General features: G+C 45.7%; 1 protein-coding gene across 2 annotated transcripts in view; it reads right to left on the minus strand.

Annotated features, from left to right (window-relative positions):
- The window catches only part of ADCY1 (adenylate cyclase 1), a 2,048,432-nt gene that overhangs the window by 1,099,662 nt on the left and 923,650 nt on the right, over nucleotides 1–25,120 (minus strand). The gene's annotated exons all lie outside the window — the stretch shown is intronic.

Consider the following 25,120-nt stretch of genomic DNA (forward strand, 5'->3'; position numbering starts at 1 on the left):
TGCCCATCTCTTTGGTGCTAGCGACTTACAATTTGAAGACTACGAAATGATATGTCTCTAGGAGAAATGTCTGCATGAACTGCCACTCCCAGTGGGTTTTTCCATCTATATTAACCCTGCAACTGAGGGACTGATGGGGCACCCGACAGCCAGCTTGTTAATCACTCAAAAAATCATCTCTTAGTAGATGCAGGCCAGAAGGATGTTCACAAGATGAATATTTTCCTAATTATCAATTTGAATTGGAGTCCTCTAGGGAAAATGGGCAAAGACTTTGTAAAAACAGTGCTAGACACAATAGATAACGCCAGGGAATCAAGGCTAAATTTGGAAATCCTGATCTGTGGAGATCTAAATATTTACTGTTTCGATGAACAAGCTACTATGATAATACATCCTCCTGTTAATACCTCTAAGAATGTCATCAGAGGGATCATCTGGAGAGAGGAATTGGAAGAGAGGAACATCGTTATGGTAAATGGACATATAGATGGAGATACCCCTGCCCAATCCACCTGGAGAAGAGGTGAGGAGCAACAAACGCTTGTTTATGTAATTATGTATTTGCATCAGAAAATCTATATGCAAACTTAAGTGACTTTAAGATCATGAAAACAGATAACAGTGACCAAGATATCTTGGCAGTGTCTATTCTGAACTGGACAAATGATTAGCCAAAAAAGAAGCCGTGGGCTGATATATTCAACAAGGTAGTAATAGACTCCAAATCTCCAAGGGCAAAAATGAGCAGAAGGGAACGGGCCAGAAATTAACAGCATTTAGAGAGGTGGCCCAGGTGACTAGAAAGTGTGGCTTTAAGAAACATCACTCCTTTGATGCCGAGTTAATGAGTAGAAGAAAGGTTTTGAAAGGGCATCTGAGACAAGCCAAGAAAACATACCAGGGCAATAACATTATCAGAAAACTAAAACAGCAGTATAACAATTGGAAAAAAGACATAAGTGGCTCTTACCCCAATGTGATGCAGAATCAATGCTGCACCTAGTGTCGACAAAAAACGCCATGAGAATCTGGAGGATTTTGAACAGCTTAAACGCCCCCCAGAACTCTGTAATAGCCAATAGAGTACCAGCAGAGGTCTGGCGGGAATACTTTGATGACCTGTTTAATACAGATAAAGAGCTGGGAGATGCACTGGCTTCATCTAGAACTGGCTAGTCCTTCTGGACAGAAAGATCTGAAATGTAAACCCTGCATCATTTTGCAAGTAACTAATATCTAGCATGTATAGCACTGAAGATGGTGTTTAGCACCGAAATGCATTGGCTGAATATAGACCTGAGAGTCTTTTTTCTGCTAAAAATAACAGCACACTCAGGAGAGAATTTGGAATACATATTTCCTGCAAGTTTTTATAAAGGACTTTGTTGTTAATGGAGGATACAAGATATTCACCTGAAAAGTGAAAATGAATTGGTACTGATCAACAAAAAGGGAGAAATAATTTACAAATTAGAATATACAGACACAAATGATATGCTCATGTACTGAGCAAACTGAGAGCATCAGAGACTACTAGGTGGTTTCATCTGATTGTTTGTGTTGTACAGTTTTCATTTGATCCTTGTGTCATGGGATCAACTCAATCTGATAGCTCCAGGTAAAAAAAGTATGTAATGTAAGGAAGGATTTCATCTGACTCAACTTTAATCATTAAGAACATTTTAAATTCAAAGACTATTGGAGTGGTGCCCACCTCTACCTTTTCCTCAAGTAACTCAAGGGCCTCAGGACCCGATAGCCTGACAAACTGTAAGTTAAAGGAAGATCTGGATGGCTGGGCCGGAGTTAGGTACACTCTCTTTGAGGAAACCAGAGAACATAGATGATTCCTGAATCCTGGAGCACCTCAATTGTCATCCCCATATTTAAGAAGGGCGATAGGTCCAATCCATCTAACTACGGGCCTATGGCACTTTTAGATGTAATGGGCAAGATGTTTGGGGCTCTAGTTCTGAAGGACTTCAACGCCTGAAAAAAAGCACAGGTCATTACGATAAAGGGCAGGCAGGCTTTGAGAAGGGTATAGGTACCACCCTAAACCTCTTATTCATTAACCAAATAAAAGCAATGGTGAAATTAAAGCCTATGAGGAGAGTTTATTTAGCCTCAATCGATCTCGCCCAAGCTTTTGACACCCTCGAGAGAACTAAACTTTGGGAAAAGTTGAAGCTATGGAAGTGTTCGAGTGATATAAGTGATGCTCTTTCGGTGCTGCACCTTAATACAAGCTTGCAGGTGAGATTGGATCAAAGCAGACATTTATCAGATCCAATAAAAACAACAAAAGGTCTGAAACAGGGGTGCACTTTGGCCAGTGGCGTAACACAAAAGGGAGGGCCCCCTGTGAACCATGCTGAGGGCCCTGCCCACAACTCAGCAACAAATCAGGGGTCGTGCCACACTCTGGGCCAGCCTAGATTATCACGCTTGCACAATACACACAAACGTGCTGCTGAAAGGGTATGCTGCTCATTGTACCAGGAGAAAGATATACATATGTGTTTTAATGAAATATACAGCACACTTTCTGCGAAAAACTGGCTAAAAAGCAAGAGTGTTTGCTATTCTTTTGTAGGGTAACACCAATCCAATCCATGCAAGTACACCAACAGTGCAAAGGAACATTAATGCTTTGCAATTAAAAATGCCATGCCACATTGAAAACATGTCCCACTGGCTGCACTATGTAGTCCAGTGTAGACACATAATAACATTACAGTAAAGCATGCCAGGCCACATTTAGACATGCCTAGACTGTTTGCACCAAAATGCCAGTCGAATCAATACAACTCATCAAGAAGAGAACACACATTCAAGTCCGGGTCTCTGTGGCCTCTAATAACATGGCCGACCTCTTCAAAATCTGCAAGGAACTGGTCAATCATGTTGTAGTCTCTACCTATCCTGTTTCCTCCCAGGCCCTGTGTATGGCTCTGGCCTCTCCCTTCTCCCCTAAAACGTAGGTCATCCTGTCCTCAATCTCCTCTTCCTCTCCTTCTTCCTCTCTCGGCCCCCCTTTGTCCATCTCTACCTCTCCTCCTTTCTCTCTCACAACACCTGACTGTAACGCTCACCTGGTATCTACGGGGACGTCACTCAGCCTGTTCTGACCTCTTACGACCTCGAACCCTTCCCTGGAGTCTACTCAACTGGAGATTGGGCCTGAATCACAGGATTGGTAGAGTTTAACTCCCTATTGTCTCTGTGTGCTTGAACTCCTTCTTCCCCGGGGTCCAACCCTTCCCTTTGATCCACAGCTCACCTTGTTTTCTTGGAAAGTGTGCTCTCCGTCCTGCTTTCAGCACAGGGACATTGATTGATGCGGGCTCGTTGCTGCCTAGTTACTTTACTGGCAAGAGTCCGACAGGTAAGTATAATGAGGCTTTTGAACAGTTCTCTAACTTCGTTCCTTTCCTTCCATGGATGATGGCTGGCATCCGGGGATGGCGATGTGCTGCTGAGATGAGTAGCGCTGAAGGTGAGTGAGAGCGCAATGCAACCCTTTCGTGTTTGTTTTGAACTGAGTTCTTTTTCTGTGTTTTTTAGGTGGCGCGACGTTTTCAGCGTGGATGCCGTTTATGAAGAAGAAATGCAGTGAGTAAGCGCGGTATGCGGCGCCTCTCGATGTTTCCACGCTAACCTGGAGTGTCTTTTCCCTCTTGCAGATGGATGAGAAGTTCCGGAGACAGAGTTCCCCCAGAGCGGCTGGGATTCAGGTAAGCATTTGAAGCTCGTACAGTCTTTAAAAATAAGCGAAGATTTGCTGAATGCTTACTAATGCCTTTTTTCTATTCTTTTCCCTTTTCCTTAGGAAGCGGCGTGCTGGGATGGGAATGACACAGCCGAAGAAGCCCGCAGAACAGGAGCGATGAATGATGGGCAGAAGCACTGCAAGGTAAGACTTTTCCTAACAGTGTTCTTGTTCTTGCAGGAGCTGAGTGCAGAAGAAAGATGCAGGCCTACTGGAGACCGAGAAAACACAAAGCATGTTTCTCAGCCTGGGCATGGCTTAAATAGTCTCTGGGTATTCCAGGTGTCTCTGGGCTTAACCACACCCAAAAGACTAGACTGCACATGCAGTTCTGGGAACCGAAATATGCATCCATCTTGTCCCCATCAAGTCCAATCCCCAATGTTATCCTATGGGAGTGAGTGAGTCTGGTGCCACAAGCGCCAAGTCCGACTCCAGGTGGGTCTTTGGAGGGATGGAGAGGCCCTTGAGGGCCATGTAGGTGATCGTGGCCTGGCTCCAACCTGACATCTTGGAGGGCTGGGGACATGAGGGGCAGGAATCATGACACTGACAAGGTTTCTTCACAAGTCCAAAATGTGAAAGTGTCATCCAAACAGGTGCTCCCCTGCTCCTCCAGAATCATCAAGGACCATATTGACACACTCACTCCAGCATTGGCCAGTTTCTGTAATCATTGCCACTGGAACATTCCCCTCTCCCCTTAAGCACTCCCTTGTGCACCCACTCCTCAAGAAGCTGTCTGCCGATCCTCCCTGCCCGGCAAACTATCATCCAGTCTCCATTATCCCTTTCCTGGGCAAACTATTGGAAAAGCTGGCCATCTCCCAGCTTACTTTCCACACTGAATCTGTTGGTTGTTTCCATGACCATCAGGCACAGAAACTTCTCTGCGGATCACCGGTGAAGATCATCTCTATAACCTTGATGCCAGCATTCTTTCTGTCCTATTACTCCTTGATCTGTCCTCTACTTTCGACACAGTCAACCATGCCATCCTGATCAATCGACTACGTGAGAACCTGGGCATCACGGATTAGGCATTGGAGTAGCTGACCTCCTTCCTCTTGGACTACCCCTCCCAGGTCCAACTTGGTCCCTTTCTCTCTGACACCTCTCTCTCTACTTGTGGCGTTCCCCAGGGCTCTATCCTCTCACCCTGGTTTTTCAACCTCTACTTGGCCCCTGTGGCCCACCTAATCTTTACCTTCTCCTGTAACTTTCAGTGTTATGCGGATGACACTCAGCTTTCCTTCAGGCTCCTCTCCTCTCTCGTTAATTCCTGACTGTCTATCCGCGATTCAGGATTGGTGCACCTCCAATGATCTCCGCCTTAATGCCAGTAAGACAGAGAACCTTCTGATTTTGTCCCCTGCCCATGCTTTCCCTCTCTCACTCTGGCCGCCCACCTTGGGCCCTCTTCTATCGCCTTGAGGCAAAAAACAGTGGTATGATCTTCTACTCCACTCTCTCTTTCTCTCGTCACATCTCGGGCATCGCCAAGAAGACCCACTATGAGCTGCTCCTCCTCAAAGGGCCTCTTCCCTTTCTCACTTTCCCCCAGAAGCTCACTGTCTCCAAAGCCCTGTTTCTCTCGAGGCAGGACTACTGCAACAACCTCTTTCTCAATCTGCCTTCCTCTACACTCTGCCCTCTGCAACAAATCCAGAACAGGGCTGAAAGATTTATCTGTGGCCTCAAGCCCAGGGATCGAACTCGCCAGCCCTGAAATCTCTTTCCAACTGGCTCCCAGGGACTGCAAGGATGAAGTTCAAGACCATTTGCATTGTCCACAGGGATTTCTGGGGTCAGGGCCCACACTACATCCAACGCTCTCTTCCAAAATACCTTCCTTCTTGAGCACTTCCCTGAGCCACCTGAAACTCTCCAAGGTTAGATTCTTCTCCAGGTAGAGAGGAGGGGGTAGATCGCTCTCTCTCTTCTGCAGGTGCCTCCCTCTGGAATGGCCTCCCTGCCCTCTCAAACTTGAGCAGACCACCTGAAGTTCCAGAAGCAGCTCAAAACATTCCTGTTCTCCTCTTCTTTCTCTCTCTCCCTCCCCTGCTGACCTACCTGACCTACCTGTCTGCTGCACAGACTGGTTGCTTGGCTACCCTCAGAGTCTCACCAAGTCCAGGCTCTTTCTTGATCAGTCACCCTTGCACTGCCTCCGGGACTACCACGCACTTAGGGGCTGTAACTGTAACACTACAGTCCCTTGGTTTCTTTGCACTACCCTGAGCCGCGTTGCCCTGGCTGCACTTACTCAGCGCACTACTGCCCTGCCCCCCTTCCATTTACTCCCCCTCCCTTTCCCCTTACATTTCTCGTTCTCACACTTGCACAATCTGAATGACACAAGGGGCCTCATTACGACCCTGGCGCTAATGGGTTAACGGCGCCGTAAAAGGCTGAGGCACCGTTAACCCATTAGCGCCTGATTACGAGTTCCCTTTGCGGGACCCGACCTTAACGGCTGGTCTACACCAGCCATTAAAGTAGGGACCCGCAAAGGGACCTTGGTGCTAAGTACGGTACCACAATTTGCAGTACCGTACTTAGCGCCTTCCCCATTCCATAGAGCCCTATAGGGCGAAAATGGGAATGGGGAAGGGCCATGGTTCAATGGGGAATTATCGCCCCGCCAACCTTGGAATGGGGTGGTATTTCCCCATTGAACCATGGCGGACCCGTTAAAACACCGGCACCAACCATGGTGCTAATAGCGCCATGGTTTAGCGCCGGTGTTGTAATGAGTGCCAAGGCCTAGTAAGATCTTTTGCCTTGTCCTCCCTCTTTCTGAGTCCGGTCCTGTAAAACAGAGAGTAGAGTGCTTGCTTTGACATCTGTGCAGAGCCTACTGACGCAGGTTTGAATCCCGGCAAGGCTCAACTCAGCCTTTCATCCTTTCAAGATCGATAAATGAGCACCACACACCGTGGGTAATAATAAGCAGCGCTCAGATACCTGAGGGTTCATAGCGCTATATAAATGCTAAATTATTATTATTATTATCTTCCCTCCCTTGTCTTGTTGCGCCTAGATGCACTTGTGTACAGATGTGTTATAGATGACTTATATCATATCATTTTATCACAGATGCCCAGAAAAATATACAATGCCGCAGTAAGAATGGCTAGACTGGCAGCACCCAAATGCCAGTCTAGCCAGGTAATTACATTTAGCAGGACTGCTTTATCAGAAATGGGCAGTTAAAAAAAGTCATACCAAACTGAGGAATGACTAGACTGACTGCACCAAAATGACTCTCTAACCACTAATACCACATATCATGCCTGCTTAGCCTAGAAATGCACAACCATTATGATTTATCACACAATTGCGCCCCACACACATCCCCTCTCACTCCCACCCCCTGCCCCAACCTCCAAAATCAGCTCCTTGGCCCAGAATTATCTTTCCATCCCTCTTCCTTGTCCCAGAGCTTACGTATGAGGCTCATTGCCTCATAGGTAAGTACTGGGATGAGGAAGAGTGGGACTAGGAGTAATGAAGATTACAGGTAACTAAGTCAGGCATTACCTCCATGTACCTCTACCTCATCCCAGTACTTGTGTGTGAGGCAGAGTGTCTCATACACAAGTACTGCCTCATACACAAGTCCACAGGTACTGCCTCATACACAAGTATGCAGACAACCTAATCCTATTAGACCAGGCAAAAGTGGGCTTGCAAAGACAACTAGATGCAATAGAAAAAATTCTGTATTTGGGAATTTGTATAAATAACAGCATAGTCGAAGCTCCACAAGAATCTAGACTAAGCGCCTCATCACGAGTTTGGCGGTAACCCTTAAATGCGACGGTAGCACTATTACCACTGCATTTCAGGGTCCGCCAGATCATGGCCTTGGCGGATTTCCCCTCAGCTCCGAGCTGGGGGGAAATCTGTGGCAAAATTGCTGATTTTCGGCGCTATTACCGCTGGCAGGAAATCCGCCGGCATTAATAGTGCACATTTTCCACATTGGGCCCAATGGGGAATGAGGAATTCCCGAATGGGCCCAATGGGGAATGGGTACTAAGCACTCCGCCAAACCCGTGATCCAGCGCTAATAGCGCCGGTGGGTTTGGCAGTAGGGCTAATACTGCCGGCGTTACTGCCCAACTCGTGATGAAGCCCTAAGAATGAAGATCAGAAGCCTGACATTGCATAATGTGTAATAAATACTGTAAATTTACACTGCAGCCGATAATTGACTTCTATAATATGAAGGTGATACCTATTGTCACAAATGGCTCGGAAACTCCATTCCTTCTGCCAGTGGAGCTATGGCCAAAAGTTGGAAGGCTTATTTTGGAGACAAGTCCTGGTCCTCCCTTCCAGCTTGCCAATTGAATTATTGAGAGAAGAGCTGGGGTTGGTTTCTTTGCATGCGATCACTCAATGGAAATCTTTGGCTCTCTTTCGCAAATGCCTTCTGGGTATACCTGAGGAGGGCTTCAGCGTATTGAATAAAGCCCTTCAGGATAACTCAGATCAAGCTCTGAAAACCTGGTAAATCTCTTGTTTAAGTATTCTATCATATTTGAGCCCACTCGAAGAAAAACTTGTGAGAGAACCAGCCAAAGTTACAAGAAAACTATTGGTCCAAGACTGGATTCACACAAGGGAAAAGGAGAGAGAAATTAAGTTTTATGGCCATAAGGGTTTTAAACATAGACCGAAAGGCAACCCCTCACAATATTTGGAAAAATGTCATTGTAAGCAGCGGATATCGAAATGTATGCAATTTCGGATGAATCTGATGCCCACTCGAGAACTCTTGGAAGCAACAAAAGAAAGAAAACAAAGAAGGTATGAATGCAGACTTTTGAAAGGACAAAGGGAGACGCTATTCCACTTGACCTTCATATGCCCCGATTTAAATCAGCAGAGGAGAAGGTGGTTGGGGAAATTCTTCTCGCAATTGACTATGCAGTCAGTGGAGTACTGTTGGTCAGCTTTGCTCCAAAGCAAATGCATTTCATTAACCTTTGCTCTCCTATCATTCCTGAAAGAAGTGTTTCTAATGATAGATAAAAATCACAAAATGAGACTTTTGAATAACCAAGGGATAGAAGGACTTTTTTATTTAGATGTGGTTTTGGGTGCAATCTTCACTTGATTTCCTCAAACTCTGTTATGTTTGTTTTATTGAATTTATTGTGTTTTGAGCCGAAGAAATGGAATAATTTCTTCTTTTTATAAGACTTTGTTTTCTTGCTTCCTTTGTTTTGCTTTTCTGTTTTCCTCTTTTTGTTTCCTCTTTCATTTGTATTTGATAAATAGCTTAAGGTTTTAAATTGTAAAACCAAATGCTAATACAAGGGGTCTGTTTACAATGCTGCTAGTAATGTGTCTGGGGTGATTGGGAGACCTCCTACAAACTATTTAATGTATTACAAAATGTACTCATGTAAAGAAAACATTGTATTGGAATGTTCTTGTTAATACAGGAACCCAATAATACGTACAGAGAGACAATGGCTGCAGAATGCACCATAGAAATACAATATTTTAAATCTGGTAATATTAACAAGTAAATTAATGAATGCAAACCTATCAGAAGCTTGACTAATTTAAACTTGGAATTAATAGCTAGCTTTACAAGACTTACTACACATTTGTGTTAGTACAAACAAGATATATGGAGAGCACAATGCATACAAATCTGAGGCACACACAAGGAAACTCCAGTAACAATGAAAGAAACATCACCAGAAAATCACAATAAGATTCGAGTTGATCATCAAGTACACACATTAACTGTGTGTTAAATTCTTGCTTATTGTCCCATGTATGTGCACCATGCTCTGAAGCCAAACCATAAGGAAAGTACTTTAAGAACATATGAGAAAATTAACTTCTAGATATATAACAAGCACCTTTTACATTTTTTTAATTCTCACTGACAGTGAACAAAAACAATTGGCATATATATGTGTCATCAGTGATGTCATCAATGACATTTGTGATGTCATCTTTGGTGTCTTGGGTGTTAGTCTTGGCAGTGCACAGTGGTGGTGCGAGTTATGGTTGCTTAGCTTACCATAACTGGTGAATTTCTGTGGTTTTTTGGTTTTACTTGTAAGCATAAAGTCCTTTTAACAGTCTTTCACTGAATTTCATAGATTTTTACCAGTGCAGCCTTAATTTGCTATAAGTTCCTTATATTATACTCACCCCTAATGTAGCAGCTCTGGAGTCCAGGGACAGTACAAAAGTCTGCAGACAGAAGGTAGCATTAACAAAGCCCAGAAGCACTGGGGAGAACATAACACATATACATAAAACAACATTACTTATTTTTACTACACCAAATCTTCACTCCAAAATGTACACATTATTTTTTCATTTATTACACAATATAATGGAATGCACCAAGCACAAACCATAACTGTACACCTGATATTATCACTTCAATACAGCTCTTCATACAGACTCACACACACCAGGCACTAATTCCAAAACAATCTCTCATCAAATAGTAAGTACACTGTATTTATTTCTCTATTATTACGATTCATTATGCAAACAGTTCTTATAAGCAAATATCACTATTTTTTTATTTTATTTTAACATAAGTGGCAAACACACTTGAGCGGTTGGAAGAACACTTTCCAAAAAAAGAAATGAGTGATGATACCATCTCTAACGGTAAACAATACATCTTTCAATATAAACTAATAACACAATTTATACAAGCCTCAGTTTGTTTGTTTGCTTGTGCATTTATATAGCGCTACAAACCCTCAGGTATCTGAGCGCTGCTTATTTCCCATGGTGTGTGGTGCTCACTTATCGATCTCGGAAGGATGAAAGGCTGAGTTTGGCCCTGCCGGGATTCAAACCTGCGTCAGCAGGCTCTGCACGGATGTCAAAGCGAGCACTCGACTGGCTGTGCTATCTGACCGGCTCAGTGAAATAATAATTGCTTCTTTTCTTTTAGTACATACTTTACATGAAGAAAAAACACCCCAATTTAATTATGGAGAATACCAAGAATCTGAAAGTCAATATTTATCCCCAACTGTGCATAATGAAATCATATTCCCAAATTATAATTGAAAGATGCTTTAATGAAACTTCAATCCCTCCCTCCCCTGATCATCATTGTATAGAAATTCCAAATTCCCACATGTATGTTTCCCATCCTGATACACAATCCCTTTTATAAATACAGTCATTTGTTATACTATAAATATCTTTTATATTTTTCTGTCATAATTTTTTTTAAAACCCCAGCTAATAGTCCGCAGACCATACCTCTGTTTGGGTTGTCTGTTTAGGAAATAGGGTGTCCGCAGACAGCGCGCCATGTCTGGACATGTCCGTTCTCGCCTTGATGCACTTTTAATTGGTCCGCAGACAATGTGCCCATTTGCGTACAATTATGCGCATGATCCAAGTGTCCCCCACCAGAATGGTGACTGCGCAGAGCCATCCGCACCGCGGACGTCCCTGGACATCCTCATGTGACTGCACCTGTGCAGCGTGACTGCATTTTCGGCCAAAGAAGGGTGTTTCAAGTTGAATGTGTACGCTATCAGAGCTCCTACACCCAATCTTAGTTGATCTTGCAACTTTTTACGACTTTCGAAGGCCTATATTCGACTTGGTAGTCCACGGACAGTTGTGCAGTCCGCGGACGATTCCTTGGAAGGGACCCACCCATTACTTTTTTTCATTGAACATCAACAGCTGTGTGGGTTGGATGCCAGATCAGGTGTTGCATCCACCCATTCACTCTCTGCTGAAGCTGCTGGAGCAGCCTTGAACATCACATAAAATTTGAAGATAACCCCTGATGGGCTTTGGAAGATCTCTTTATTTCAATTGTGTTCCCGCGGCAAATGCGGCTCATAGGATCATCCTCAGCAGATCATTGTTGAAACTGCAGCATTGAAAATTGTATGCTTAGTGCTGGGGGCACATTTTTTGTTGCAACCCTTCAAATTCAAATTAAAACAAATAACAAAAAAGTCCTTTATAGCTGGCAGCCACTGCAGCCTGTGCTACCCTGTTGCCTGCTGCCATCCCTGATTGGGTGGATCGAAGCCCTTTTCCCCCCAATTGGAAGGCACCAGTAGGCGTTAGCCAGCCCCCACCATCAAGGCCCACAGAGAAAGGCCCTGTCTGTTCCTGTCCATTGTCTGGACATGCTCCGGGTCAGACTTCCCTGGCATCACTAGTCCACTATGTTCTCAAACACCTATGTCATTCCCAATGCTATGCCTGACTGTTTCTCCCGACCCGTGCCATCAAGTGAGTTCTGTGCTTGCCTCAGACCCTTAGAATCCCTTCATCTCTGCCTTACAAGTCTGCAAATTTGCAAATGTACCACGCTCTTCCATTACTGTTTTCTGCCTCCACTCTTATGACTCTTTCACCTTTTTTCCCATTTCCATTGCTGCTGCAGGTGAGTGTCTCTTGGGCCCTATGTGTTAATGAATTGCGCCCAAAATCCTTTAAAAATCGTCTGTGCAAGCGCTTTGCTCGTTCTTCAGCCCGCTTCCTGATTCCTCCCTCAGCCCTCCCCCGTGCCTGCCCACTGCCCGCGATTGTTCCCCCGCGTCGTAGGCTTCGACCCTAACAAGTGGTGTTCAGCCCCAGCCCCCTCTTTCCCATTTCCATTGCTACTGCAGGTAAGTGCCTCTTGGGCCCTGTGTGTTAGTGAATTGCGCCCAAAATCCTTTAAAAATCGTCCGTGCAAGCGCTTCGCTCGTTCTTCAGCCCGCTTCCAGATTCCTCCCTAAGCCCTCCCCTGTGCCCGCCCACTGCCCGCGATTGGTCCCCCGTGTCGTAGGCTTCGACCCTAACAAGTGGTGTGCAGCCCCAGCCCCCTCTTTCCCATTTCCATTGCTGCTGCAGGTGAGTGCCTCTTGGGCCCTGTGTGTTAGTGAATTGCGCCCAAAATCCTTTAAAAATCATCCATGCAAGCGCTTCATTCGTTCTTCAGCTCACTTCCTGATTCCTCCCTCAGCCCTCCCCTGTGACCGCCCACTGCCCGCAATTGGTCCCCCATGTCGTAGGCTTCGACCCTAACAAGTGGTGTGCAGCCCCAGCCCCCTCTTTCCCATTTCCATTGCTGCTGCAGGTGAGTGCCTCTTGGGCCCTGTGTGTTAGTGAATTGCGCCCAAAATTCTTCAAAAATCATCGGTGAATCTCTAGTGCATTAGCAGGCCATTTAGTGCTTTTTTTTATTGCATCTGTGATCCTCAGCCGCATTTTATCCCCATTTCAGCTTCCTTAGCCCTGCTTGCCTCCCACTTCCTAGTCCTTCCTCCTCCCGCCCCCCGACCCTCCCCGTGCTCCGATTGACTAGCAGGCCCTGAGTCACCGGCCATTAGAGACCTTCCCAGGGCAGCCCTCTGCTCGGCAGCCCCCTGCGACTAAGGACCCTGAGACGAAGGACAGCTCAAACAGAGACAGCTCATGACCGTATCTGCAGGTATCCGCAGGAGAAGCAAGAAGCCAACAATAAGTAAGTGTGGGAAGGGCAGGGCCTGAGGCAATCACTTCACGCCATACTACCCAACCACGCATCTAACAAAGCATCAATACTGTGAACTCGTCATAGCTGTAGCATATTCGCATTTGGGACCTCTGATCTATACATGTAAGAGTCAATTTTAATTGTGTGCCCAATAGCCTCGCTGGAAAGTTGTATTTAGAAGTGTGATCAATAGCCTCTTTTAGAAGGGTGCATTTAGAAGTGTGCCCAACAGCCTGTCTGTGGTAAGTTGCATTTAGAAGTGTACCCAATAGCCTCTTTTTGAAAGTTGCATTTAGAAGTGTGCCCAATAGCCTGTCTGTGGAAAGTTGCATTTAAAAGTGTGCCCAATAGCCTCTCTCTGAAAGTTGCATTTAGAAGTCTGCCCAATAGTCTGTCTGTGGAAAGCTGCATTTAGAAGTGTGCCCAATAGCCTCACTGTGGAAAGTTGCATTTAGAAGTGTGCCCTATAGCCTCGCTGCAAAGTTGCATTTAGAAGTGTACCGATTAGCCTCTCTTTGAAATGTGCATCTAGAAGTGTGCCCAATAGCCTGTCAGTGGAAAGTTGCATTTGAAGTGTGCCCAATAGCCTCTCTCTGAAAGTTGCATTTAGAAGTGTGACCAATAGCCTCTTTTAGAAAGGCGCATTTAGACATGTGTCCAATAGCCTGTCTCTAAAATTTGCATTTAGAAGTGTGCCCAATAGCCTGTCTGTGGAAAGTTGCATTTAGAAGTGTACCCAATAGCCGCTCTTTGAAAGTTGCATTTGAAGTGTGCCCAATAGCCTCTCTCTGAAAGTTGCATTTAGAAGTGTGACCAATAGCCTCTTTTAGAAAGGCGCATTTAGAAATGTGTCCAATAGCCTGTCTCTAAAATTTGCATTTAGAAGTGTGCCCAATAGCCTGTCTGTGGTAAGTTGCATTTAGAAGTGTACCCAATAGCCTCTTTTTGAAAGTTGCATTTAGAAGTGTGCCCAATAGCCTGTCTGTGGAAAGTTGCATTTAAAAGTGTGCCCAATAGCCTCTCTCTGAAAGTTGCATTTAGAAGTCTGCCCAATAGTCTGTCTGTGGAAAGCTGCATTTAGAAGTGTGCCCAATAGCCTCACTGTGGAAAGTTGCATTTAGAAGTGTGCCCTATAGCCTCGCTGCAAAGTTGCATTTAGAAGTGTACCGATTAGCCTCTCTTTGAAATGTGCATCTAGAAGTGTGCCCAATAGCCTGTCAGTTGAAAGTTGCATTTGAAGTGTGCCCAATAGCCTCTCTCTGAAAGTTGCATTTAGAAGTGTGACCAATAGCCTCTTTTAGAAAGGCGCATTTAGAAATGTGTCCAATAGCCTGTCTCTAAAATTTGCATTTAGAAGTGTGCCCAATAGCCTCTCTCTGAAAGTTGCATTTAGAAGTGTACCCAATAGCCTCTCTTTGAAATTTGCATTTAGAAGTGTGCCCAATAGCCTCGCTGAAAAGTTGCATTTAGAAGTGTGCCCAATTCCCTGACTGTGAAAGCTGCATTTAGAAGTGTGCCCAATAGCCTTGCTGGAAATTTGAAATTTGGAAGTGTACCGATTAGCCTCTCTTTGAAATGTGCATCTAGAAGTGTGCCCAATAGCCTGTCTCTGAAATTTGCATTTACAAATGTGCCCAATAGCCTGACTGTGAAAGCTGCATTTAGAAGTGTGCCCAATAGCATCGCTGGAAAGTTGCATTTAGAAGTGTACCGATTAGCCTCTCTTCGAAATGTGCATCTAGAAGTGTGCCCAATAGCCTGTCTCTGAAATTTGCATTTAGAAGTGTGCCCAATAGCCTCTCTGTGGAAAGTTGCATTTAGAAGTGTACCCAATAGCCTCTCTTTGAAAGTTGCATTTAGAAGTGTGCCCAATAGTCTGTCTGTGGAAAGCTGCATTTAGAAGTGTGCCCAATAACCTCACTGTGGAAAGTTGCATTTAGAAGTGTGCCCAATAGCCTCGCTGTGAAGTTACATTTAGAATTGTTCCCAATAGCCTCTCTTTCAAATTTGCATTTAGAAGTGTGCCCAATAGCCTTGCAGCAAAGAGCATTTAGAAGTGTGGCCAATAGCCGCACTGTGAAAGCTGCATTTAGAAGTGTGGCCAATAGCCTGTCTGTGGAAAGTTGCATTTGAAGTGTGCCCAATAGCATAGCCTCTATCTGATAGTTGCATTTAGAAGTGTGACCAATAGCCTCTTTTAGAAAGGCGCATTTAGAAATGTGTCCAATAGCCTCGCTGGAAAGTTGCATTTAGAAGTGTACCGATTAGCCTCTCTTTGAAATGTGCATCTAGAAGTGTGCCCAATAGCCTGTCTGTGAAAAGTTGCATTTGAAGTGTGCCCAATAGCCTCTCTCTGAAAGTTGCATTTAGAAGTGTGCCCAATAGCCTGTCTGTGGAAAGTTGCTTTTAGAAGTATACCCAATAGCCTCCTTTGAAAGTTGCATTTAGAAGTGTTCCCAATAGCCTCTCTCTGAAAGTTGTATTTAGAAGTGTGCCCAATAGCCTCTCTTTGAAATTTGCATTTAGAAGTGTGCCCAATTCCCTGACTGTGAAAGCTGCATTTAGAAGTGTGCCCAATAGCCTCGCTGGAAAGTTGAAACTTGGAAGTGTACCGACTAGCCTCTCTTTGAAATGTGCATCTAGAAGTGTGCCCAATAGCCTGTCTCTGAAATTTGCATTTAGAAGTGTGCCCAATAGCCTGACTGTGAAAGCTGCATTTAGAAGTGTGTCCAATAGCCTCGCTGGAAAGTTGCATTTAGAAGTGTACCGATTAGCCTCTCTTTGAAATGTGCATCTAGAAGTGTGCCCAATAGCCTGTCTCTGAAATTTGCATTTAAAAGTGTGCCCAATAGCCTGTCTGTGGAAAGTTGCATTTAGAAGTGTACCCAATAGCCTCTCTTTGAAAGTTGCATTTAGAAGTGTGCCCAATAACCTCACTGTGGAAAGTTGCATCTAGAAGTGTACCCAATAGCCTCTCTTTGAAAGTTGCATTTAGAAGTGTGCCCAATAGCCTGACTGTGAAAGTTGCATTTAGAAGTGTGCCCAATAGCCTCGCTGGAAAGTTGCATTTAGAAGTGTACCGATTAGCCTCTCTTTGAAATGTGCATCTAGAAGTGTGCCCAATAGCCTGTCTCTGAAATTTGCATTTAGACGTGTGCCCAATAGCCGCACTGTGAAAGCTGCATTTAGAAGTGTGGCCAATAGCCTGTCTGTGGAAAGTTGCATTTGAACTGTGCCCAATAGCATAGCCTCTATCTGAAAGTTGCATTTAGAAGTGTGACCAATAGCCTCTTTTAGAAAGGCGCATTTAGAAATGTGTCCAATAGCCTCACTGTGAAAGTTGCATTTAGAAGTGTGCCCAATAGCCTCGCTGGAAAGTTGCATTTAGAAGTGTACCGACTAGCCTCTCTTTGAAATGTGCATCTAGAAGTGTGCCCAATAGCGTGTCTGTGAAAAGTTGCATTTGAAGTGTGCCCAATAGCCTCTCTCTGAAAGTTGCATTTAGAAGTGTGCCCAATAGCATGTCTGTGGAAAGTTGCATTTAGAAGTATACCCAATAGCCTCCTTTGAAAGTTGACTGTGAAAGCTGCATTTAGAAGTGTGCCCAATAGCCACGCTGGAAAGTTGAAATTTGGAAGTGTACAGACTAGCCTCTCTTTGAAATGTGCATCTAGAAGTGTGCCCAATAGCCTGTCTCTGTAACGCTCACCTGACTCCCACGGAGGCGCTGGCCTGGATCGCGCTTCTGTGACCTCTTCTAAGGTGATGCGCAGGGTTCGGAAGACGGACTGGACCGGGCCCCCAAATCTGGCTTGTCTGGCTCGCAGAAGTATCCTTCTGTAGGCGAAAATAGGGGATTAACTGTCTGCGGGGTAATGCAATCAGCCTCCCACTTTCCCCTATCACCCTCCTCGAAACCCTTCTGTGATTCCTCGTAGCGTCTCACCTTAGGGTCTGGAAGGACGAGCTCTCCATCCTGCTTCTGATGCAGGGGCGCGTTGGTATCCAGTTACTTCGCTGGATTTTCGGATTGGTGAGAACCAAACTTGCTTGGCTTCCAGGTAAGTTTTTTGATAAGAGGTTCCCCTTGTGTCCATGCATTAATGTACTAATGCTAGTGCCTTTTTCCCCATAGGGGCCGGGGTACGGAATGCCGGGGAACAGGCACCGACCCGAGATGAGAGGTGAAATCCTTGTAGAAATCAGGTAAGTCTTTAATGAGCTTTTTTTGGTAATTTCTTTTCATTCGCTCATTAACCTGATGTCTCTTTTTCCCCTTAGGGGCCAGGGTCCGGAAATGCCAGGATGCGGCGCGGTCCCGAAATGAAGAGGGAATGAATCAACAGGTAAGTCTTATCATGGAGATTTAGCTTTCCTTATTCCCTTCTCTCTCTCACCTTCTGTTCTGGTCTTTTTCTCCCTAGGCGCTGGGGCGTGACTACGAATCCGGATGATCGCTGCTGAACATGGAGGTGCCCTGTAAAGGTGAGTGGAATGCGGCGCTGCAGCGATCGACGCAATGAGCTTTTGAATAAAAGTCTTCCTTTTCAGGATTGTCGGCGAGATGTCTCCGGGATGCGGATTTAGCAGGTAAGGACTTTTCCTTCTTCTGTTCTCTTCTTCTCTTCCTTTGCAGGTGATCCAGGATGCTGGCAGGCGTGGCAGAAGTCAGGATGCAGGAGCAGACACGTTGAGCATCCAGCTGCTATATGCAGAACAACGCGAAGCACGTGTGGCTGTTCGGGTGGGGTTTAAATAGCCTTGGAAGAAGTTCCAGGTATGTATCCTTCCTCCAATCAGGTATGTATCCTTCCCCGACCACGCCCAGATGGTAAATTAGTACCACAGGTAAAGTAGTTCCTTTCAGGCCTCAAGGAGGCCGGGATCCTGCAGCATGGTCTGCATCAGGTAAGTGCACCCAAGCACTTCCATAATGAGCCTGGCGCCTATGGCGCCAGGACTGATGTCTTTTATGAGCCTGGCGCCATAGGCGCCAGGACACTGTCCAAAGGGCCCCTATATGGGGTTGCTGGGTCCTTCCTTGGGGACTGGATGTCCGCTTTTGGGGACGCAGGGCTTGAACCGGCTCCCCGGGAGCGGGCATCATGACAGCACTCCCCCCCAAGGCCCCTCCCAAGGTTGTTCCCTCCGGGGGTTTTGGTTTGTCTGGGAAGAGTCGGTGGAATTTCTTGACTAATCAAGGTGCATGCACATGGTCGCTGGGTTCCCACGACCTCTCCTGAGGTCTGTACCCCTTCCAATCAATTATGTAGAACAGTTTTGACCTAAACATTTTTGAGTCTAAAATGTTCTTCACTTCGAATTCGGGCTCCCCATCTATTAGAATAGGTTCTGGAGGTTTGAGTAGTCGGGTTCCGGGTACCACTGGTTTCAGAAGTGACACATGAAAAACAGGGTGAATTTGCATACTAGCTGGTAAATCAAGTTTAACAGCCACTGGGTTAATTATTGCCGTAATAGAATAAGGTCCCAGATATTTTGGGTTAAAAGTTCGAGGCCCTTTGAGTGGTAAATGTCTGGTAGCTAACCACACTCGATCCCCAATCTAATACGGAGGTGCTTCACTCCGATGTAGATCAGCATTCTCCTTGTATTTTCTCTTGGCTAGTTGTAAATGCGTAGTTGCCTCTTTGAGGGCTTGGGTAATTGTAGAATGCAGATGTTCTACTGCAGGCATTCCGAGGTTCTGAGGTGAGTCAAGGTTTGAGGTTCGAGAGTGATGCCCAAACAAAGTATAAAAAGGACTGTGGCCAGTTCCAGAGTTTACCGAATTATTATATGCGTATTCGGCTATCCAAAGAATGTCTTTCCAGTTGCTTACAGATTGCTGTAACATACACCGTAAGTATTGCTCAAGGGTCTGATTTGCCCTCTCGGTCTGACCATCGGTCTGAGGGAGGTGACTGGTCGATAATCTTACGTCGATCTGCGCCATTTGACAACATTTGCGCCAGAAGTGGGAAATGAATTGGCTTCCCCGGTCAGAGATTAGTATAGATGGGAATCCATGTAGCCGAACAATATTTTCGAGGAATTCTTTGGCTAGGACAGAAGCTGAAGGTAAACCTTTCAAAGGAATAAAGTGGGCCATTTTGGAAAACAAATCCACAATTACCAGAATAGTATTGTACCCCGAACAATGAGGCAGGTCCGTAATAAAATCCATTGATAGGGTGTGCCAGGGTGCTGGCGGTATGTCTAGAGGTTGAAGGAGACCGGCTGGTCTTTTCTTTTGGCTTTTATTTTGGGCGCAAACACCACAGGACATCACAAAAGATTTAACATCTTTTCGCCAAGAGGGCCACCAAAATTGTCGTTTCACCTTTTCCTCTGTCTTGGCAATACCGGGGTATCCCTCTATTAATGCATCATGATAACCGGAAATAACTAGTTTGTGTAATTTCTTATGTGGCAGGAATAAGCGTCCTTGGAAATAAGGTAAACCATTATCTATGGTAAAGTCTGATCCCTTTTGTATCCAATCCTGTAAGGTTGTAGGGTCCAGGAGTTGTTTCACTCTGGCTTGAATGTCTTCAAGCGTCTGTAACGAAGTCATGCCTAGAATCCTCTGTTCGGGAATTATTGGTACTGGTTCTGAGTTTGTATCAGATTCTCCCATTCCAATTCGGGATAAGGCGTCTGCTTTGCCATTCTTGCAGCCAGGTCGATAGGTAATCACGAAATCAAATTCAGCGAAAAACAAAGCCCATCGGAGCTGCCGTGATGACTGAGCCTTGGCGGTTTTCAAATACTGTAAATTCCGGTGATCAGTGATCACTGTGATGGTATGTCGAGCGCCAAGCAGATAATGCCGCCAGGCTTTAAAAGCGGACTTAATGGCTAACAGTTCTTTGTCCGTGATTGCATAATTAACCTCGGGTGCCGAGAATTTTCTGGACCAAAATGCTACGGGATGCAGTTGGTTGGTTTTGGGATCTCTTTGGGACAGGACAGCTCCCATGGCTAGGCTGGATGCGTCAGTCTCAACGACATAAGGGAGATCTGGACGCGGGTGTTTCAATATAGGTGCGGAGGTAAACTTAGCTTTTAAATCCTGAAAGGCCTGCTCGTCTTCTTCAGACCTTTCAAAACGTTTATTTTTCCTCAAGAGTGCAGTAATGGGTTGTACCACGCGTGAAAATTCCGGGATAAACCTGCGATAGAAATTGGCAAAGCCGAGCATGCTTTGAACCCCTTTTACAGAGCTAGGTGATGGCCATTTGAAGATGGCATCCACTTTTCTTGAGTCCATTCGGACTCTTTTGGGTGTCAGGATGAAACCTAGAAACTCGACTTCTGTGGTATGGAAAACACATTTCTCCAATTTAGCAAATAGTTTGTGTTGGCGCAGTTTTTCAAGTACTGCCCTGACGTGTTTTCTGTGATCAGATTCCGAAGAGGAGTACACCAGAATGTCATCGATATATACGACAACACAAACATCGATGAGTTCCCGAAGGACATCATTCATGAAGTATTGGAAGGCAGCCGGCGTGTTACACAATCCGAAAGGCATCACCTGGTACTCGAATAATCCGTATTTAGTACGGAAGGCAGTTTTCCATTTGTCGCCTTCTTTAACTCGTACCAGATGATAAGCCCCCCGGAGGTCTAACTTGGTGCAAGCGTCCTTCACCTAGTCAAGGAGTTCAGGGATCAGAGGCAGAGGATAACGGTTTTTAACCGTTATCTGGTTCAATGCGCGGTAATCGATACAAGTTCTAAGGTCGCCTTTTTTTTTGGGCACGAAGAACAAAGCCGAGGATGCCGGGGACTTTGACGGGCGAATAAAACCATTAGCTAGGTATCGATCCAAATATTGTCTCAAATGCAGATTCTCAGGTTCGGTAAGGGCATAAATCCTGCTACAAGGGGGTTGTGCACCGGGCACCAGATCAATTTGGCAATCGTAAGATCTGTGAGGAGGTAACGTGTTGGCCTGTTCCTTTTGGAAGACGTCCTGAAAGTCTTGGTATTCCGGAGGTAGTTGCATGGAGGCAGAGGTTACAGATGCTAGATTAATCTTCAGGTTTTCTGGGTAGCAGGTTTGTGTACAATCCGGGAAGGTTATTCTCTTAGCTCGCCAATCAATTCGAGGATTATGTGTCTCTAACCAAGGGATTCCAAGAATAACCTGAAACTGTGGAGCCTTGATTACATCAAACACAACACCCTCCCGATGGCTGTCGGAACAATAAGAGTCACCTCAGTAGTGGAATGTGTTACCGGTCCAGAGGCAATTTCAGTTCCATCGACTGTGGTGATGACATCTTTGCTGGTTTTAGGATGGAGAGGGAGGTTAATCCTAGAGACCAATTCACGATCCACATAGTTTCAAATAGCCCCACTATCGATGTATGCCTTTATTGCATGCAACCGCTTAGGCTGTTCTGGATCTACGAGAACCATTGGCACAATGAAATGCGAGGTCTGAGAGTTAGTTTTCAAGCTCGGCAAGCGGACCCCTACACTTGTTGGGCGGAGTCGTTTCCCGAAACAGAGTCTTCATGGTTTTTATCAGCGGCTCCTACCGCCTTTCGGGGCGGTTTTGCCGGGCAATCTCGTAGAAAGTGTCCAGAATTCCCACAATAAAGACATAATTTTAACTGCTGCCTCCTTTCACGTTCCTTTTGAGTTAAGGGTCCTTTAACCCCTCCAATTTGCATAGGCTCAGAGACATCAACTCCCTTGGGATTAGCATGGGTCTTGACCAACACCCGGGTCTCAAACCTGGACCGATCTGCTTTTCTGTTTTGAAGTCTGTGATCCAATTGGACCACTAAGTCTATATACTCTGTGCATTCTTGGGGCGGATTTACAACTTGGGCCAAGACATCTTTAAGTTCTCCGCGTAGGCCTAGATAAAACAACGTGACTCTTTTATCCTCTGGCCATCCCGTTTCCACAATTAGTCTATTAAAGGTTTCAATATAGGATCGGAGGTCCTGATTGCCCTGTCGCAGGGATAGAAGTTCGTCATCCAGAGCCTGCCCCTGAGAGTGTCCAGCAAATAACCTTTCCATGCTTATTTGAAACCTTTGAAAATCACGGAGAATCGGGTCATCTTGAGTAACCAGTGGAACTGACCAATCGGCAGCACAGCCGCTGAGATATGACAATACAAAGGCTACCTTGGTCTGATCATTAGGGAAGGCCCCAGGTCTGCATAGGAAGTGCAAACGACACTGATTCATGAATACGGCGAATCGTTTGGGGTCCCCAGCAAAGCGTTCGGGTGGGGCCAGCGGCATGTTTCCAGGTAGATTAATCTGCACAGGGTTACTGGAAACCACAGGAGCGGGGTTCACTCCGGAACCGGGTAGAGGAGTATGCCCAGCTTGACCTTGCAAAAGCTGTCTGGCCAGGTCATCAGTTCTTTCCTTTGATATTATTAATTCCCTCCTGAGGGCATTAGTCTCTTGACGAGCGGCATATACTTCGGCCCGTAATTCCCCGAGTAATTGGGCCAACTGATCAGTCTCAGAACTTTCCATAGCGCCTGGGTGGGAATTTGTAGGAAGGCTTCGCGTTCTGTAACGCTCACCTGACTCCCACGGAGGCGCTGACCTGGTTTGCGCTGCTGTGACCTCTTCTAAGGTGATGCGCAGGGTTCGGAAGACGGACTGGACGGGCCCCCAAATCTGGCTTATCTGGCTCGCAGAAGTATCCTTCTGTAGGCGAAAATAGGGGATTAACTGTCTGCGGGGTAATGCAATCAGCCTCCCACTTTCCCCTCTCACCCTCCTCGAAACCCTTCTGTGATTCCTCGTAGCGTCTCACCTTAGGGTCTGGAAGGACGAGCTCTCCATCCTGCTTCTGATGCAGGGGCGTGTTGGTATCCAGTTACTTCACTGGATTTTCGGATTGGTGAGAACCAAACTTGCTTGGCTTCCAGGTAAGTTTTTTGATAAGAGGTTCCCCTTGTGTCCATGCATTAATGTACTAATGCTAGTGTCTTTTTCCCAATAGGGGCCGGGGTACGGAATGCCGGGAACAGGCACCGACCCGAGATGAGAGGTGAAATCCTTCTAGAAATCAGGTAAGTCTTTAATGAGCTTTTTTTGGTAATGTCTTTTCATTCGCTCATTAACGCTGATGTCTCTTTTTCCCCTTAGGGGCCGGGGTCCGGAAATGCCAGGATGCAGCCCGGACCCGAAATGAAGAGGGAATGAATCAACAGGTAAGTCTTATCATGGAGATTTAGCTTTCCTTATTCCCTTCTCTCTCTCACCTTTTGTTCTGGTCTTTTTCTCCCTAGGCGCTGGGGCGTGACTGCGAATCCGGATGATCGCTGCTGAACATGGAGGCGCCCTGTAAAGGTGAGTGGAATGCGGCGTTGCAGCGATCGACGCGATGAGCTTTTAAATAAAAGTCTTCCTTTTCAGGATTGTCGGCGAGATGTCTCCGGGATGCGAATTTAGCAGGTAAGGACTTTTCCTTCTTCTGTTCTCTTCCTTTGCAGGTGATCCAGGATGCTGGCAGGCATGGCAGAAGTCAGGAAGCAGAAGCAGACACGGTGAGCGTCCAGCTGCTAGATGCAGAACAACGCGAAGCACGTGTGGCTGTTCGGGTGGGGTTTAAATAGCCTTGGAAGAAGTTCCAGGTATGTATCCTTCCTCCAATCAGGTATGTATCCTTCCCCGACCACGCCCGGATGGTAAATTTGTCCCACAGGTAAAGTAGTTCCTTTCAGGCCTCAAGGAGGCCGGGATCCTGCAGCATGGACTGTATCAGGTAAGTGCACCCAAGCACTTCCATAATGAGCCTGGCGCCTATGGCGCCAGGACTGATGTCTTTTATGAGCCTGGCGCCATAGGCGCCAGGACACTGTCCAAAGGGCCCCTATATGGGGTTGCTGGGTCCTTCCTTGGGGACTGGATGTCTGCTTTCGGGGACGCAGGGCTTGAACCGGCTCCCCGGGAGCGGGCATCATGACAGTCTCTGAAATTTGCATTTAGAAGTGTGCCCAATAGCCTGACTGTGAAAGCTGCATTTAGAAGTGTGTCCAATAGCCTCGCTGGAAAGTTGCATTTAGAAGTGTACCGATTAGCCTCTCTTTGAAATGTGCATCTAGAAGTGTGCCCACTAGCCTGTCTCTGAAATTTTCATTTAGAAGTGTGCCCAATAGCCTGTCTGTGGAAAGTTGCATTTAGAAGTGTACCCAATAGCCTCTCTTTGAAAGTTGCATTTAGAAGTGTGCCCAATAACCTCACTGTGGAAAGTTGCATTTGAAGTGTGCCCAATAGCATAGCCTCTATCTGAAAGTTGCATTTAGAAGTGTGACCAATAGCCTCTTTTAGAAAGGCGCATATAGAAATGTGTCCAATAGCCTCACTGTGAAAGTTGCATTTAGAAGTGTGCCCAATAGCCTCGCTGGAAAGTTGCACTTAGAAGTGTGCCCAATAGCCTCACTGGAAAGTTGCATTTAGAAGTGTGCCCAATTCCCTGACTGTGAAAGCTGCATTTAAAAGTGTGACCAATAGCCTCTTTTAGAAAGTTGCATTTAGAAGTGTGCCCAATAGCCTCACTGTGAAAGTTGCATTTAGAAGTGTGCCCAATAGCCTGTCTGTGGAAAGCTGCAATTAGACAAGTGCCCAATAGCCTCGCTGTAAAGTTGCATTTAGAATTGCTCCCAATAGCCTCTCTTTGAAATTTGCATTTAGAAGTATGCCCAATAGCCTCGCTGGAAAGTTGCATTTAGAAGTGTACCTAATAGCCTCTCTTTAAAATCTGCATTTAGAAGTGTGCCCAATAGCCTTGCTGCAAAGTTGCATTTAGAAGTGTGCCCAATAGCCTCTTTTAGAAAGGTGCATTTAGAAATGTGC

The sequence above is a fragment of the Ambystoma mexicanum genome, chromosome 5p, assembly GCF_040938575.1.
Source record: "Ambystoma mexicanum isolate Mex_15411 chromosome 5p, UKY_AmexF1_1, whole genome shotgun sequence".
NCBI lineage: Eukaryota > Metazoa > Chordata > Amphibia > Caudata > Ambystomatidae > Ambystoma > Ambystoma mexicanum.